Here is a 14,145-nt window from a genome sequence, read left to right as displayed (position 1 = left end):
TAATTGAATAAGTGTCTATTGCACTACTTCTGCCCTCAAGATGCAACTATGTTTGAAAGAGTTTGGAGTTTAATATTTATAATAAAATCATAAAGTACAATTCAAAATTCAAAATTGTAATTGTCAGCAATTACAAATTAATGTATGTGGATTCCAAAAGAGGGAAACAGTAGGTATAAGACAGAACTTTCACAAACTTTAGGAAGGTTAGTGCATCTGGGCAGCAATTTGAGGGTTAGCTTCAACAGGCAGTGTTGTTCTGAGTGGGGGGAGGTGATTGGATGAACCTGAGAAGGGAGGTCAAGGTCATGAACATTAAGTACAGTTTGACAGGAGGATGGTTTCTTGAAAGAAATAAGGAAAAGTGCATATTGAAGAAGCAAGTGCAACAGATGATGATGAGTATTAGGCTGGATATGTATTAACTTTTAAACAGTAGAAAACCACTGAGAGCTTGAGCAGAGAGATCATGTGAAGTACTGATACTCTGAGATTATTTTTGACTCAATTTCTCCTGACTGGGGGTGTCTCTGTCTTACCTAGAACTGTACGTGTGTGCATAGTAATTCAAGGTTGATACCGAAGAGTTTCCTAAACTAGATTCTCCCACTAGGGACTTCTGATGGAAATCTCAGACTTAGAACCAGTCTTTTTGAAATGCTTGCAAAATATTCATTTTTGTCACTTAAGATGCACATCTCATTCATCTAGCTACTTTTAGCCACTTACAGTATACAATGGACTTGGTTTGATTTTTATTATTCTATTATTATTACTAATATTATTTTCTTATTACTTTGTCATCTATTTTACTATCAGATTAAAATATACTTATTTTAGTTTTATGTTGTCTGTATATGCACAAACTTTTTACATTTTCATTCCAGATTGAAATAAAATTAGAGATTATCTTTGCCCAAAACCATGCAGGGCTGATGAATTTTCTCCTACTTTGCTCCATTAAGGCTCTTTACTGTCTCTGGAGTGATCAGTTTCAATCACCTGAGTCTTTCTGTCCCTAGAAAGAGCCCTTCAGGAACGATTTTCAGTTTCCTACATGAAAGAATTACTTTGGCAACTCAAAATTGGGAGTAACATCCTCCTTCTCTCTTCTTTTTCACTGACTGGTTAAGTTAAAAAAAGTTCAATAATAACAGGAATGTTGATTTATCTAGATGAGCAATGTCCAGTAGAAACAGAATGTGAACTTCAGATGAAATTAAAAATTTTCCAGTAGCTACATTTAAAAAAATAGGTAAAATTTATTTTAATCAATTATATATATATATTATTAAAACAAATAAAAAATCAAAATATTCACCCATTTCTTCCACTTCCCCACCCCCACCTCTGGCAACCATGAATCTGTTCTCTCTATGTATGAATTGTTTTTGTTTTTATTTTTGTTTTATTTTGTTTAGATTCCATATATGAGATTATACTTTATTTGTCTTTCTGTGTCTGATTTATTTCATAATGACCTCAAGTTGTATCCATGTTGTCACAAATGGCAACATTTCCTTCTGTTTTATGGTAGAGTAATAGTCTGTTGTGTGTTTTATGTACCATGGCTTCTTAATCCATTCATCTATTTATGGACACTTAGGTTGTTTCCATATCTTGGTGGTTATAAATAAAGCTGCAGTGATATAGGCTGTTGTTAAGATTGATAAAGTGGATTATTAATTTAAGTAATATATTTTGTTGAACCTGATATACTTAAAATATTTTCATTCAACATGTCATCGATTATAAAAATGATTAATGAGATAGTCTACATGCTATTGTTCATGCTGTCTTTGAAATTGGGTCTGTATTTTAAACTCACTGCAAATCCTAATTCCTATTAGGACAGTCACATGTGGCTCATGACTACAATATTGGACAGTGAAGCTTTAGATAATTATTCCCATTTACTGGCAGAATAAAAACTCACATTAAAAACTCATGGTTGAGGTATTGAATCTATAAATTAATTTTCAGTTACTTAGTTAGCAATTAGTTAATTTTAATAATGTTCAATCTATATATGAGAAAATTGTTCAATTAATGATCCTGACTTTAAGTCTACATGATTAGAAAGATACTCTGAAGGAAACTCTATGCTAAAATCCTTTTACAGATTCAATTCCAATAAAAACCCAGCCACCTAATACTCTTTTGAAAAGACTGTAGAAGAAGATAGAAGATAGCATTAAGATATTAAATTATCTTTTTTTTTCTGGTCTCTTTGTAGAGAAAATATTGGCTCTAATTTACCTACCATCAAGGAAGACTGTCTGGTGTTTTTGCCTTCACAACTTTAACTAAAGAGAAGCTGGCTGTTCTAGAGAGAGCTCACAGGAATGTTGAGATATTCATACCGTGAACTCATGTCCACCTTTTCTCAATTTGCTCTCACAAAGAATTGAGTTATTTCTAATCCTTTCTTCATCATACTCCTCTTTCATTGGTCCAAACACACTTAATTTTCAGTTATTTAGTTAGCAATTAGTTATTTTTAATAATGTAATTATGACCCATGAACACACCTCCACATATAAAATCTAGGGTCTTGACAAAAACCTTCATCTAACCATGTTTCCATCTCTCATCTTTCCAAAACAAATATGCTATCCCACCTCAAGCATGATTTTGAATACTGTGTTCATAGTATCCTCAAATTCCATTTCTGTATAGTTTATTAAACCCACAAAAATTTCTAAAAACATTATTTTAATCATGTCAAATGTATAATACAGTATGCTGTTTGCAAGAATTTGGGAATAATTTTTATTGTCTATTGGTAAGATTCCTTCATATTGGATAGCATTATAGTTCATTTGTTTTAAATGCTACAGATTTTATTTTGTAGCTTTTCACAGTGTTGTTTGCCCACACTCCAGGTGATGCATGCTTACACTGTCTTCAGGTTTCTGCTACTGGGAATAGTGCTACTCTAATTAGTCATGTGGTATCCCCCGCTATGCATGGAAACCGTACTCCTTTTCATTCAATAACTGGACAAACTTGAATCATCTCCTACTATGTCTCAAGTACATTTCCCTGTTATGTTATCCCTTTATAGCAAAGACATGATTAATACTGTCCTTTTTGATAATGAGGTTCTGCCTAGAATTTCAGGGTTCCTCAAAGATATATCATTTATGATTGCTGACTCTGCTAATTTATTTAATACTAAGAGACAGTGACAAGTAGTTTTCACCCTGTTTGGATAACTTAAGAACAGAATTAATTTTAAGCAAGGAAGGAAGACTTTTGAAATATAGTGGATAGCATATGTGCCTGAGTTTCTTAGTATTGATTCTTCTAATTTAATATTTCTAATAATCTAAAGTCTCAATTAATCTCCCTCCCATTCATCAATATTTTCCTTCTTTAATTCTGATGTTATTCAGTGATACACTGAGAGAGATTAAAAATACAACTCATATTGGGAGGGGTGCAAGTTGTAGCACCCCAAAATCTCATGACTATAGACTATATATGGTTAAAAGAACATATGGGATGTGAACAGATCCCAGAAATGGACTTTAAATAGAATTCGTGCCTCATATCGAATTTACCGAGTATCATAATTCCTCCAGGTGGTAAAGATACCTCGAGACAAGTGCTGGGCATAGAAGCCACAGGGCATAAATCTGCAAAGAAGTAAAAAGCTAACCTTTGCAAACAATATGGCTTCTCTCTCACTTACCAACTTTACATTTCCCTGTATGGCCCCGGAAGATGACTGGTTAGCCAGAGACGGGTAAGATTCCTCAAGGGAGGAACAACCTAAGACAGGCACAGTCGCAGGGGGGCCATCAGGTGAGAATTTGGGGATCAACAGAGGTGAGGCTCAGAACCTCACCCCCCCTGCTTTGAGAGAAATCTTCTGCATCCGTGGATGTTTTGCTGCCCTTGTCTAGCCTGGATTAATACTTAGTCCATAGGCACACACCTGATCATCTGATCATCTACATTTGCCTTCTTACAGCACTAAACTATGTTTTCTACCTTTATCTTGCATCTACCTACCACTTCAGCATTTTATTAAAAATAAAAATAATAATAATAATAGGAGAAATGTGGGATCAACATATAAATCAAGTACAAAAATCAAATGAATATTCATATTTGACCTGATGGTTTATAGGTCATATTGCATGATCAAAACCGAAAGTTTCTGTGATGACTGCCCTTGTACTGTTCACCATGTAAGAATTTATTCACTCTGTAAGAATTCGTTCACCATGTAAGAACTTGTTCGTTATGCTTCAGAAGATTGGAGACTGACGAGAATTAGGCTTGAGATGGATTAATGATTGTACATTGAGCATTGACCCCCCTATACTGAATTTTATTGTTGTTAACAACCATTTGATCAATAAATATGAGAGATGCCCTCTCAAAAAAAAAAAAAAAAAAAAAAAAAAAATACAACTCATATTATTTATCAATTTCAAATCTTCCTTCAGCTAATACTTTAGTATCAGGCTAATTATTGCATAGACACTGTTTAAAGATTCTCATTCACATCAGAAGGAAGTAATCCCAACATCAGTGAATCTGGGAAAATAAAAGACTGGATCTGTGTCGTGTTTCTGGGGAAATACTCAAATTTTACACACCATCCATTCTTCTAGTCCCAGGCAGATAAGCCTGGCCAGGGAGTTTAACAGTTGTGGATAATTAAGTAATATTCTTGGGGCCTGGAACTTAGAAAGGCATTCTTTCTCAGGGCATCCGGGACATTGAGAGCTACAGATAAATAAATACTTCAGTCAGTTGAGGAAAGCCAAGTGAGATAACCATGGAGTTAAGTTGAAAACAAATGAGAAATAAGGGGAGAGGATGGAATGTTACAAAATGCAATGGTGGGTACCTATGAGCCCTACAGGCATGAGTGCGAGTGTCACAGCCCTCCTGGTGCTTGTGTGCACCAAGGACAGATAGAAACAGGTCTTAACAGAGAGAGTATAATTCTTACATTCAGAAGCTAGAGCATCGGCTAAACTATTTTTGACATTTTCCTCTGGAAATGACTGTACAGGTAGTCTTTCTGCAGTGGCTTCTCAAGCTTCTTCCTTGTTTGGACTCTCCCACCTTTCTATTCTCCCAAAGTATCGGTCACTATTCCCCAGGGACCCAGCTCCGTCCCGCAGCCGCACGCCTGATTCAGGTCTAGGATGACTCTCTCTCTTGGGCCAGCCTAGAAGGGAGATTGTGACTTGCGGCCATTGGTTTATGAGAGTTTGAAACATCAAAATAAAAAGGTATTTTTCTCTACAATTAAAAAAATAATTCCTTTCCCATCTAAGATCCAAGTAAGAATGGCTAGGCACAAAGGTGATGGATGTGACAAAGAACCTCCATCTGCCTTAATGTGTATCAGTTTATCTTTAAAGACCCCAAAAAGGGCAGATACAATTTGTAGTCAAGTCATACAGCTTCTTTAATCCTACTACTATAATTTCTAAAGATATTGAAATGTAATTATTTGTAAATGTGGAGATAAATATGTTATTTAGAAATATGGAAGTATATATGTATTTTGAAAAAGTGAAAAGAGTTGAAAGTGTCTGTTACTGAGGAAAGGGAATACTTAGAAGGAAGTCATGGGGCAAATGGCTATGATTTTCATAAAGTCTTGTAGGTTTATTTTAATTACATGTTATCAAAAATAAAAATTAAATGATAATCAGTATATTTGGTAAAATGTATGTGAGTAAAACAATGTTCAGACTTATTGTGTGTTAAATGTTTATTGTAATACAAAGGGAAAACTGACATAGTGAAACCAATCTGAAATGATTTTACATAAATATTTTATGAAGTTTGAATATTGTTTTCAGTGTCATACATAAAAATATGATCATGAATATGTAAACTCAGTGTAGTTCTCTCTGAAAATTGATTTTTAATAGAAATTCACCAATACTGGAATAATTCTGAAGAAATAATTATATATTTAAATACATAATGGAAATATCTATTGAGTCAAATAAGACACAGAAGGGAAAATATCTTCTATTCATTTACTGATGATTTGATGGAGGAGATATGATTTGTGGTGGCTCCACTTTGATTTAGAGGAAGAACTTCAACATTTTAAATGGCAAAAAAGACACTGGCAAATCAGAAGCTAGAAAATAAAAATCTCAAGAAGGGAGATGGGTTTACATTACTTTTATAGTACAGAATTTGTGTTATGGATTATTGTATGATAAAAGTAAAAAAGTAGTGAAGAGTTTAATAATATTGTGTGGTTTCTTGAAAACTGAATCATAGTGTGCACTCATACTACTATCTCACTGCGTCATCACAAAAATCCAGATATATACTCAGCATAGGTAATAGTGTCACCTCATTTTAAGAACTAATTTAAGAGGAGCAATACTGAAAGTTTTCTTTTGTTATTCTAGTCCAGAAGATTCAGAGAAATTACACAATAAAAATGTTACTCTACAAACTTGGTGAAGGTATATCTGGCCTTACTCTACTGTGTCTTCCTGGCCATCTTCAGAGCTGCAAAATTTATATCATTCCCAATCAGTTTTGTTAATAAATATGATAATGAAGGGTAATTGGTTTTGGATTCAAATGTAGTGGATCCAGTGAGGTAGAAGGCAGTAAATAGGCATCAGAACCCAATGATAAATGTCAACTTGCTCAAATGAATTAGAAAGATATCTTTAGAGTTTGAAAAAAAATTGGTTGAAAGGATACCTTAACAAGGCGTTTAATTAAGAGGTCTTTTAAAGTGACAAATTCAATATTCCTTCAAAGGAACTGATTTTTTTATAGGGAAAAATATAATATGCAAACAAAGAGTGTGGTATTCTATGTTTATCTTATCTGGACAGAAAAAGTCAAGTGATTTTAAAGGAGATACATGGTGATTTGGTCACCCAATCAGAAAGAAAAAAATAGTGAATTTATTTTTGATGAATTCATATTTCAAATACTTTACATTGATACTGTGAAAGACCAAATGTACAGGGAATTTTATTCAGGATGATGCAATAGAGAAAGCATTCATCATTGAGAAACATCTCAAAGAAAAGGAAAAGGCCTGGGATTTATAAAGTCAGACAAACAAGTAGATCATCAGCTTATTTTATAGGATCTTGGAAATTATGTTCAAACAGACATACTACAAAACAAATAATTATTGAAATAGTTTGTCAGAAAAATGATTTAATTTTATTAAATTAAATTCATGTTTTTAATAATGTAAAACATTTCATTAAATTAATGCTATATTTTCTATTGGTAAACATTTATAAGTTTAGGAAGAACATATCTATGTAGAATAAAAATGTGTATGTGTATTGTATTTAATATTTAATTCTATGATGTCAGAGCAAGCATTGTTGCTTTTATTAAACTAGAAATAATAAGCTAATTTTGTTTGCCAAAGGTGTACCTGAATTTTGTGAATGTGAATTGTTAAAATCTTTCTGAGTTAGATTCCATAAGAATATATTTTCTATTATATTGAAAATATTAGAAGATAAATTTTCTTATTTTCTAGAGTTTCTTTGGAACATTTAGTTTATGCAAGTTTCTTTATCTCTCTGACAATCAGAAGAGATCTCCTTTAAAAAACTTTATATTCTACATTAGTAATACCATTCAAAGGTAGGAAAAGATGATCCGTTCACACAATGAAAGGTAAAGGCCTTTCTGAATTCTAGACATACAAATACTCAGACAGACACAGATAGAAAAATAGTTTATAGCTTTGATTGTAAAATTTCAGCTTCTGTCAAGCATAAACACAGAAATTCAAAACTTAGCAGTCCAGGTACTTCACAGCGGACACGAAATTCTGAATTGACTTGAGCCATAATAGACAAGTAGACAATTAGAGAACGCTAACAAACCAGACCATCTGTTATTCTTTACCCAAGAGAGACAAGAGCTGTATAAACCATTAGTTTATTCACTGGAATCACAAATGATCAGGATATGAAAATGAATGAAATTACACCTGAAATCAAGTGAATGCTAAAAATAACAAAAATCAAATCCTTACCATGCTACCAAAAGGCAAAAGTCTGGAAGACATAGTCAGAAGCTTGACATACTACTGGGTTGCTGGATAGCTGGGCAGGAATGGAGGGAGCACAAGAGTGGATTAAACAGGGATTCAAAGGTGAGATCCACTAGAGGGTGTTAGGCTAAGTGAAATACGGCAGGAAAAGACAAATACCACATGCTTTCACTTATATGTGGAATCTAAGAAAACACAAACAAAACAGAAACTGAATCATAAACATGGAGAACAGACTGGTGGTTGCCATAGGGGAAGGAGGTGAAATACGTGAAGGGGATAAAGAGGAACAAACTTCCAATTATAAAATAAATTAGTCTCGCGGGTAAGATTCCTCAAGGGAGGAACAACCTAAGACAGGCACAGTTGCAGGGGGACCATCAGGTGAGAAATTGGGGATCAACAGAGGTGAGGCTTAGAACCTCACCCCCCCTGTTTTGAGAGAAATCTTCTGCATCCGTGGATGTTTTGTTGCCCTTGTCTAGCTTGGATTAATACTTAGTCTATAGGCACACACCTGATCATCTACATTTGCCCTCTTACAACACTAAACTATGTTTTCTACCTTTATCTTGCATCTACCTGCCACTTCAGCATTTTATTTAAAAAAAAATAATAATAATAAGGGAGAAATGTGGGATTCACATATAAATCAAGTATAAAAATCAAACGAATATTCATATTTGACCTGATTGCTTATAGTTCATAATGCATGATCAAAACCGAAAGTTTCTGTGATGACTGCCCTTGCACTGTTCACCATGTAAGAACTTATGCACTATGTAAGAATTTGTTTACCATGTAAGAACTTGTTTGTTATGCTTCAGTAGATTGGAGACTGTTGAGAATTAGGCTTGGGGTTGATTAATCATTGTGCATTAAGTCCCCTATACAGAATTTTATTGTTGTTAACAACCATTTGATCAATAAATATGAGAAATGCCCTCTCAAAAAAAAAATAAAATAAAAATAAATTAGTCTCGGAGATGAATATACAGCATAGGGGGTATTGTCAATAATGTTTCAATATCTTTTTATGTTGACAGATGGTGTCTACCCCATCCTGGTGAGCATTTAGTAATGTTAATAATTGCCAAAGCGCTATGTTGTAAACCTGAAGCCAATGTAATGTCTATCAAGTACATTTCAATTAAAAACGTGAAAATTAACATGAATGATAAAACAAACCAAAGGTGAAGTCCAATATCATTTGAGCCATGGCATTAAAACTGTAAAAGAAGAAAAGATAAAAAGGATATTTTATCTGGGCTATTGCAATAGGAAAAATATCCATTCATGAGGAATATATCAAAGAAAAGCAAGGGGACCTGCTTTTATAGAAGCAGGTAAACTCTGGAATCATGAGGAAGGACAGAAATGGATGTTCCTTGTCCCTGGGGTACGGTAGAGATGGGTCTTATTTCGGGGTATGTGAAAAACAGTTGTCTTATGCAGGCAGAATTTCTGGAACACAAAAAAGTGGAGGATTTCTCTATAATTGTTGCTTTCTAGGGACACAGCAGTCAGATAAAAGTTCACCATTGTTGATATCTTCTGATAATTGTGAATGGATTCCTCTAAGAAATTAATTTTCTTCTCACACGAAGATACTGTTGATTTAGAAGCATAGACTCATTGAATGAAAGATGAATTGGAGAAAATAGATTTTGGATAGCTTTAACAATTACTTTTTCATGATCTGTGTATTTTTTGGATGCTTCCATTTTTAATTGGCAATTTATTTTTCAAAAGTAAAGTTTAATTACTATTTCCTGACTATGCTAATACTTATTAAATATAATACCTGCACCTATACAAATCACAGCCAGCATTTGGGTGTATTTCCTTCAGCGGTTATTGTTCTGTTCAAGATACAAGTTCTTCTCATGGAAACTTTGATAATTTATATCTAATCTGATGATATTCTTTTCATTTGGATTGTCAAATTAGCTAGCACATATGAATATATCTAACTGTAGCATATCCTCTGAATAACTATATTGAACAAATTTGATATGAGCTATATTTGATTGATTTTATTTCTTCCACTTTTTTTTTAGTGTAAGATAGTTTTCTTCTGCTTATTTTTGCTCTTTGCTTTGGATATAATTATTCTCTTCCTGACAAACACTTACAGTTCTTCAGTTCTCTTTCTATTTTTTACATTCTTTACCTAAATCTTATATTTCATAATTTAAATGTTAAGTCTGGCTTTTACAGCCTTCAATGTGGTTTTTTTTTTTTTTTTGCTTAGTTCACTAAGATCCCTCTTTCTTTTTAGTCATTCTATGCAATAAAAATTTTGGAATGTTCTGCCCCACCCTCCACCTCTTTTTTTAAGAGATGTTCATATGACTCGAAATGCTTTAGATGTTTCAATAGTTTCTTTGGTTGCCTGGAGCAGATTATTTTCAGATACTCATTCTTCCTTTGATTATTCAAAATAATATTCTCTCTTTATTAGCCTTCAACATTTCTTCATACACTTAACTATTTTTCCATTACTCATACATGAACAAAGATATCTATTTAGATTCATTATTTATTTGTTCAGTAATAAACTGTTGAATTTTTTCCCTTTCACTTATTCCTGTGGATTAAATCAAATCTCTTTCTAGATACCTAATTGGGCTGAAATAACATCTAAATAGATTTCCAATGCTAGAATTCATTATTGCTAGAAAAATCTGATATCTGCAATTCTTCAGTCCTCAGTGCCTGAGAAACAGAATAGATCCAGTTCCTAGAAAAATACAGACCACATATACACATTAAATCCAATGTACTTGCTTTATCTTGAGTAGATTGCCATACTTTGATGTTCCTTCACTAACATGCTTGTCTCCATACCCCCAGATTTCTTCCAAGTTTGTTCTGGAAATGGCAGTTTGTCTACAAGTAGAGAAACAGGTACTTTTAGGACTTAGACACTGTGATTAAGAACATCCAAAAAAATAATTGGGCAGTTGCATAAATATCAGTTTACTATGGACATTGACTTTCTAAATCAGAGAGGAGCTAATTGGAGAAAGATAGAAAGATACAGTTTCTCCCATACATTTTCATATAGGTTTGTGTGTGTGTGTGTGTGTGTGTGTGTGTGTTTTGGTAACAAAATGTAAACAATCACAATTAGCTGGCATTATTTTATTCACTTTTATCAGCCTTGTCATTAGTCTACCTTTTTCTATATTATGAAAATAGGTTGATTATTGGTCCTAATTTTAATTGTGTATGTGTATATGAGAGTGTGATTGCATGTGCACTTCTTCCTTCTTTTACTCTGTCTTGGTTGTTGTTTAGGCAGGAATTTAGAAAAGAGAGGCAGATGCCATTTTAAACTTCAATTTCCAAGCCCCAGGTTTTATAGCCAAAGTATTATTGGCAAATTGTTTTCCCAATTTTCCCTGCTACAATATCACCCAACCAGCAATTTGTGAAGGACACTGAAGTTGCTATTGTTTCACTGATTTATTTGTGAAAATAGTAATTTATTTTAAAATATTTCATACATATGCATGATCAGACTAGTAGGATTAAACATTGTGCAACTAATTTAAGAGTGGAAAGGAAAAAGTAAGTGCAAAAGCAATTTTTAAGTCGAAAACAATATGGAACATGACTGAATGTGGGGAAAATATAACAATTACTGACTATAATTTAAAGGCTTCAAACCCAGATATCAAGAAGTATGGTGGTTTTAAATAATAATAAGTTTTAAAAAAGGAAGGATATATGAAAACTTTTGAAATGAATAATCAATTTCTCTATTATTGTGATTAGAGAGAAATTAATTTAGCGAAATTAAGGCATTCAATGGACCTATCTGATTTTTGATAAGTAAATGTGAAACATTGGAATATTTTTTTAACTATATCTGGATAAAAACATATGCTGATAATTGCATAATATTTAAAGTTATCTTTTGTTAATCATGCTGTATACTTTAAATCTCTTACAGTTTTTTCAATTATATTTTAATAAAGCTCAAAAAATTTTAAAAATTAAAATTATCATGTGTTGAATGAGTTCCAGGCATAAATATTAGTTCATCTATGAAACAGATATAGTTTTAAAATTCTGTTCTATTGGCATTCAAAATTATGTAAAGTGAAATGGAATTTTGTTCAAGATAGAAAGAATAATGTCTTATTCTCAGGTCCCAGGAAACTGCTAGGAGCTATGCTCCATGTTAATTATTTCAGTGAGAAAAGTAAAAATAAACTGGCCCCTCTTTTAACACTATGTTTTATTATAGTAAATAGAATCATCTGCAACATTTCCCTGTTTCTTTTTTTCTTCCTTGATTTTTCCATCTGTTATGTTTTATGCTTCACACCTACTGTGTCTGTGGAAACTAGAGAAATCAACTTTTTTTTCAAAGATGTATATTTTTACATTGCTTTGTTCTGAAGCTAATAAGAATTGAAAATGTTACTTGACATTTTATACAGTCTCTAATTTGCAGAAAATAGAAACTATCTCAATTAAATAAATTATCTTGAGTGGAATAAAATAACATTTTTGGTGCTATAAGAATGCATATATATTAGTTAATTCACTTTATAATTTTTTGTTTATGGATAACATGGACAAAATATAGATTCATCATCATAAATTATATTTCTGCTTTTCTTTTATATAAGAATATTGTGTTAAACTTTCCTACTGTTCAACTGTGGATAACTTAAAAAAAAGAAAAAATATATGTGTATATATATGTATATGTACATGTGAATATACATATATATATGTATATAAATATATATAAACCTTCAGGACAATAGCAAAGAAGATTGCTATTACCTGAAGAGCTACTATAATATAAAATTTAGGGAATGAGTATACCCAACAAGCATCTTAGCAGCATCCTCATGTACTATAAACTAGAAAATATAAAGATTAATAAGAGCCACCCCTGATTTTGGAGGGCTTGTGAAAAGTGCAGATAAGTGTTTAATGAAGAAATGAATCAACTGTGGGTAAAGTGCCAAAGAAATACAAGCTGAGTGATGTGAAAACAGCAATAAGTAGCATTTTTGAGGTCAAAGATGTTTCAACATGGCCTTTATATTAGAATAGTTTTGAGGTTGAGTAAATGTGATGGAATAAGCCATATGGTCCTCAAACCATCTTCAGTGACTACCCCCTTTCCCAAGTACATAGTAAAAGTACATTTCTCAGATGCTCTGCACCTAGATGCATCTATGTGACCAGATCTGTTAGTGACTTTGTGAGCTGGAATCAAGTATGGCAGTACTGTGCCCTATGTATCTTTTCCACCTGGCTCTTCCTGAATTCTATCTTTTTATAATAAACTGTTGATCTAGTAAGCTAAATGTTTCTCTGAGTCCTGTGAGCTGCTCTAGAAAATTAACCTAACCCAAGAAGAGGATGATGGGAACCTCTAATTTATAGCCAGTCAGTCAGAAGTACAAGCATCCACCTGAATTTGTGACTGGCATCTGACATCTGACTCAGGGGAACCTCTAACCTCCAGCTGGTGTCTGGGGGAGGGGGTGCAGTTTGTAGGACTAGATCCTTAATCGGCGACTTCCTGCCTCCAGATAGTTAGTGTCAGAATTGAGTTGAATTGCAGGACAACCACCTGGTGTCCAGAGAATTTTTGGTGTCAGGGAACTCTCTCCCAGACAGACAAACACACGTCGGAACTGGGTCTCTGAACATTCTGCTGACTCCTACAGTAATTCTCTAGTGAGGAGCAATGTGAAGGAATCACTTGCAGAGGGGAGGAGTTTGATAATGGAACCATGGGGACTTGGTATATCAGAGATATTTAAAATAATTGAAGTATAGGGTATAAGGATCTGGATGATGACAATAACTCTATGTAGCTTAAAACAGCAGAAATTTACTCTCTCAGTTCTGGAGGCTAGGGGTCCAAAACCAAGGCATAGGCAGCACCAGGCTCTCACTGCAGGCTGTAGGGGAGAATTTTTCCCAGGTCTTTCCTGAGCTTCTCATGTTGCTGGCAATCCTTGGTGTTCCTTCTTGTTAAAAATACATTTTAAATGATTACATGTGCCTTGATAATGAGTTTGGGCATTATAATATATTATGGTCTGAATGTTTGTGATCCTCCA

Source organism: Manis javanica, chromosome 5 (genome assembly GCF_040802235.1).
Source record: "Manis javanica isolate MJ-LG chromosome 5, MJ_LKY, whole genome shotgun sequence".
Taxonomy (NCBI): domain Eukaryota; kingdom Metazoa; phylum Chordata; class Mammalia; order Pholidota; family Manidae; genus Manis; species Manis javanica.
The sequence above is the reverse complement of the archived record's forward strand: the minus strand, read 5'-3'. Positions refer to the sequence as shown.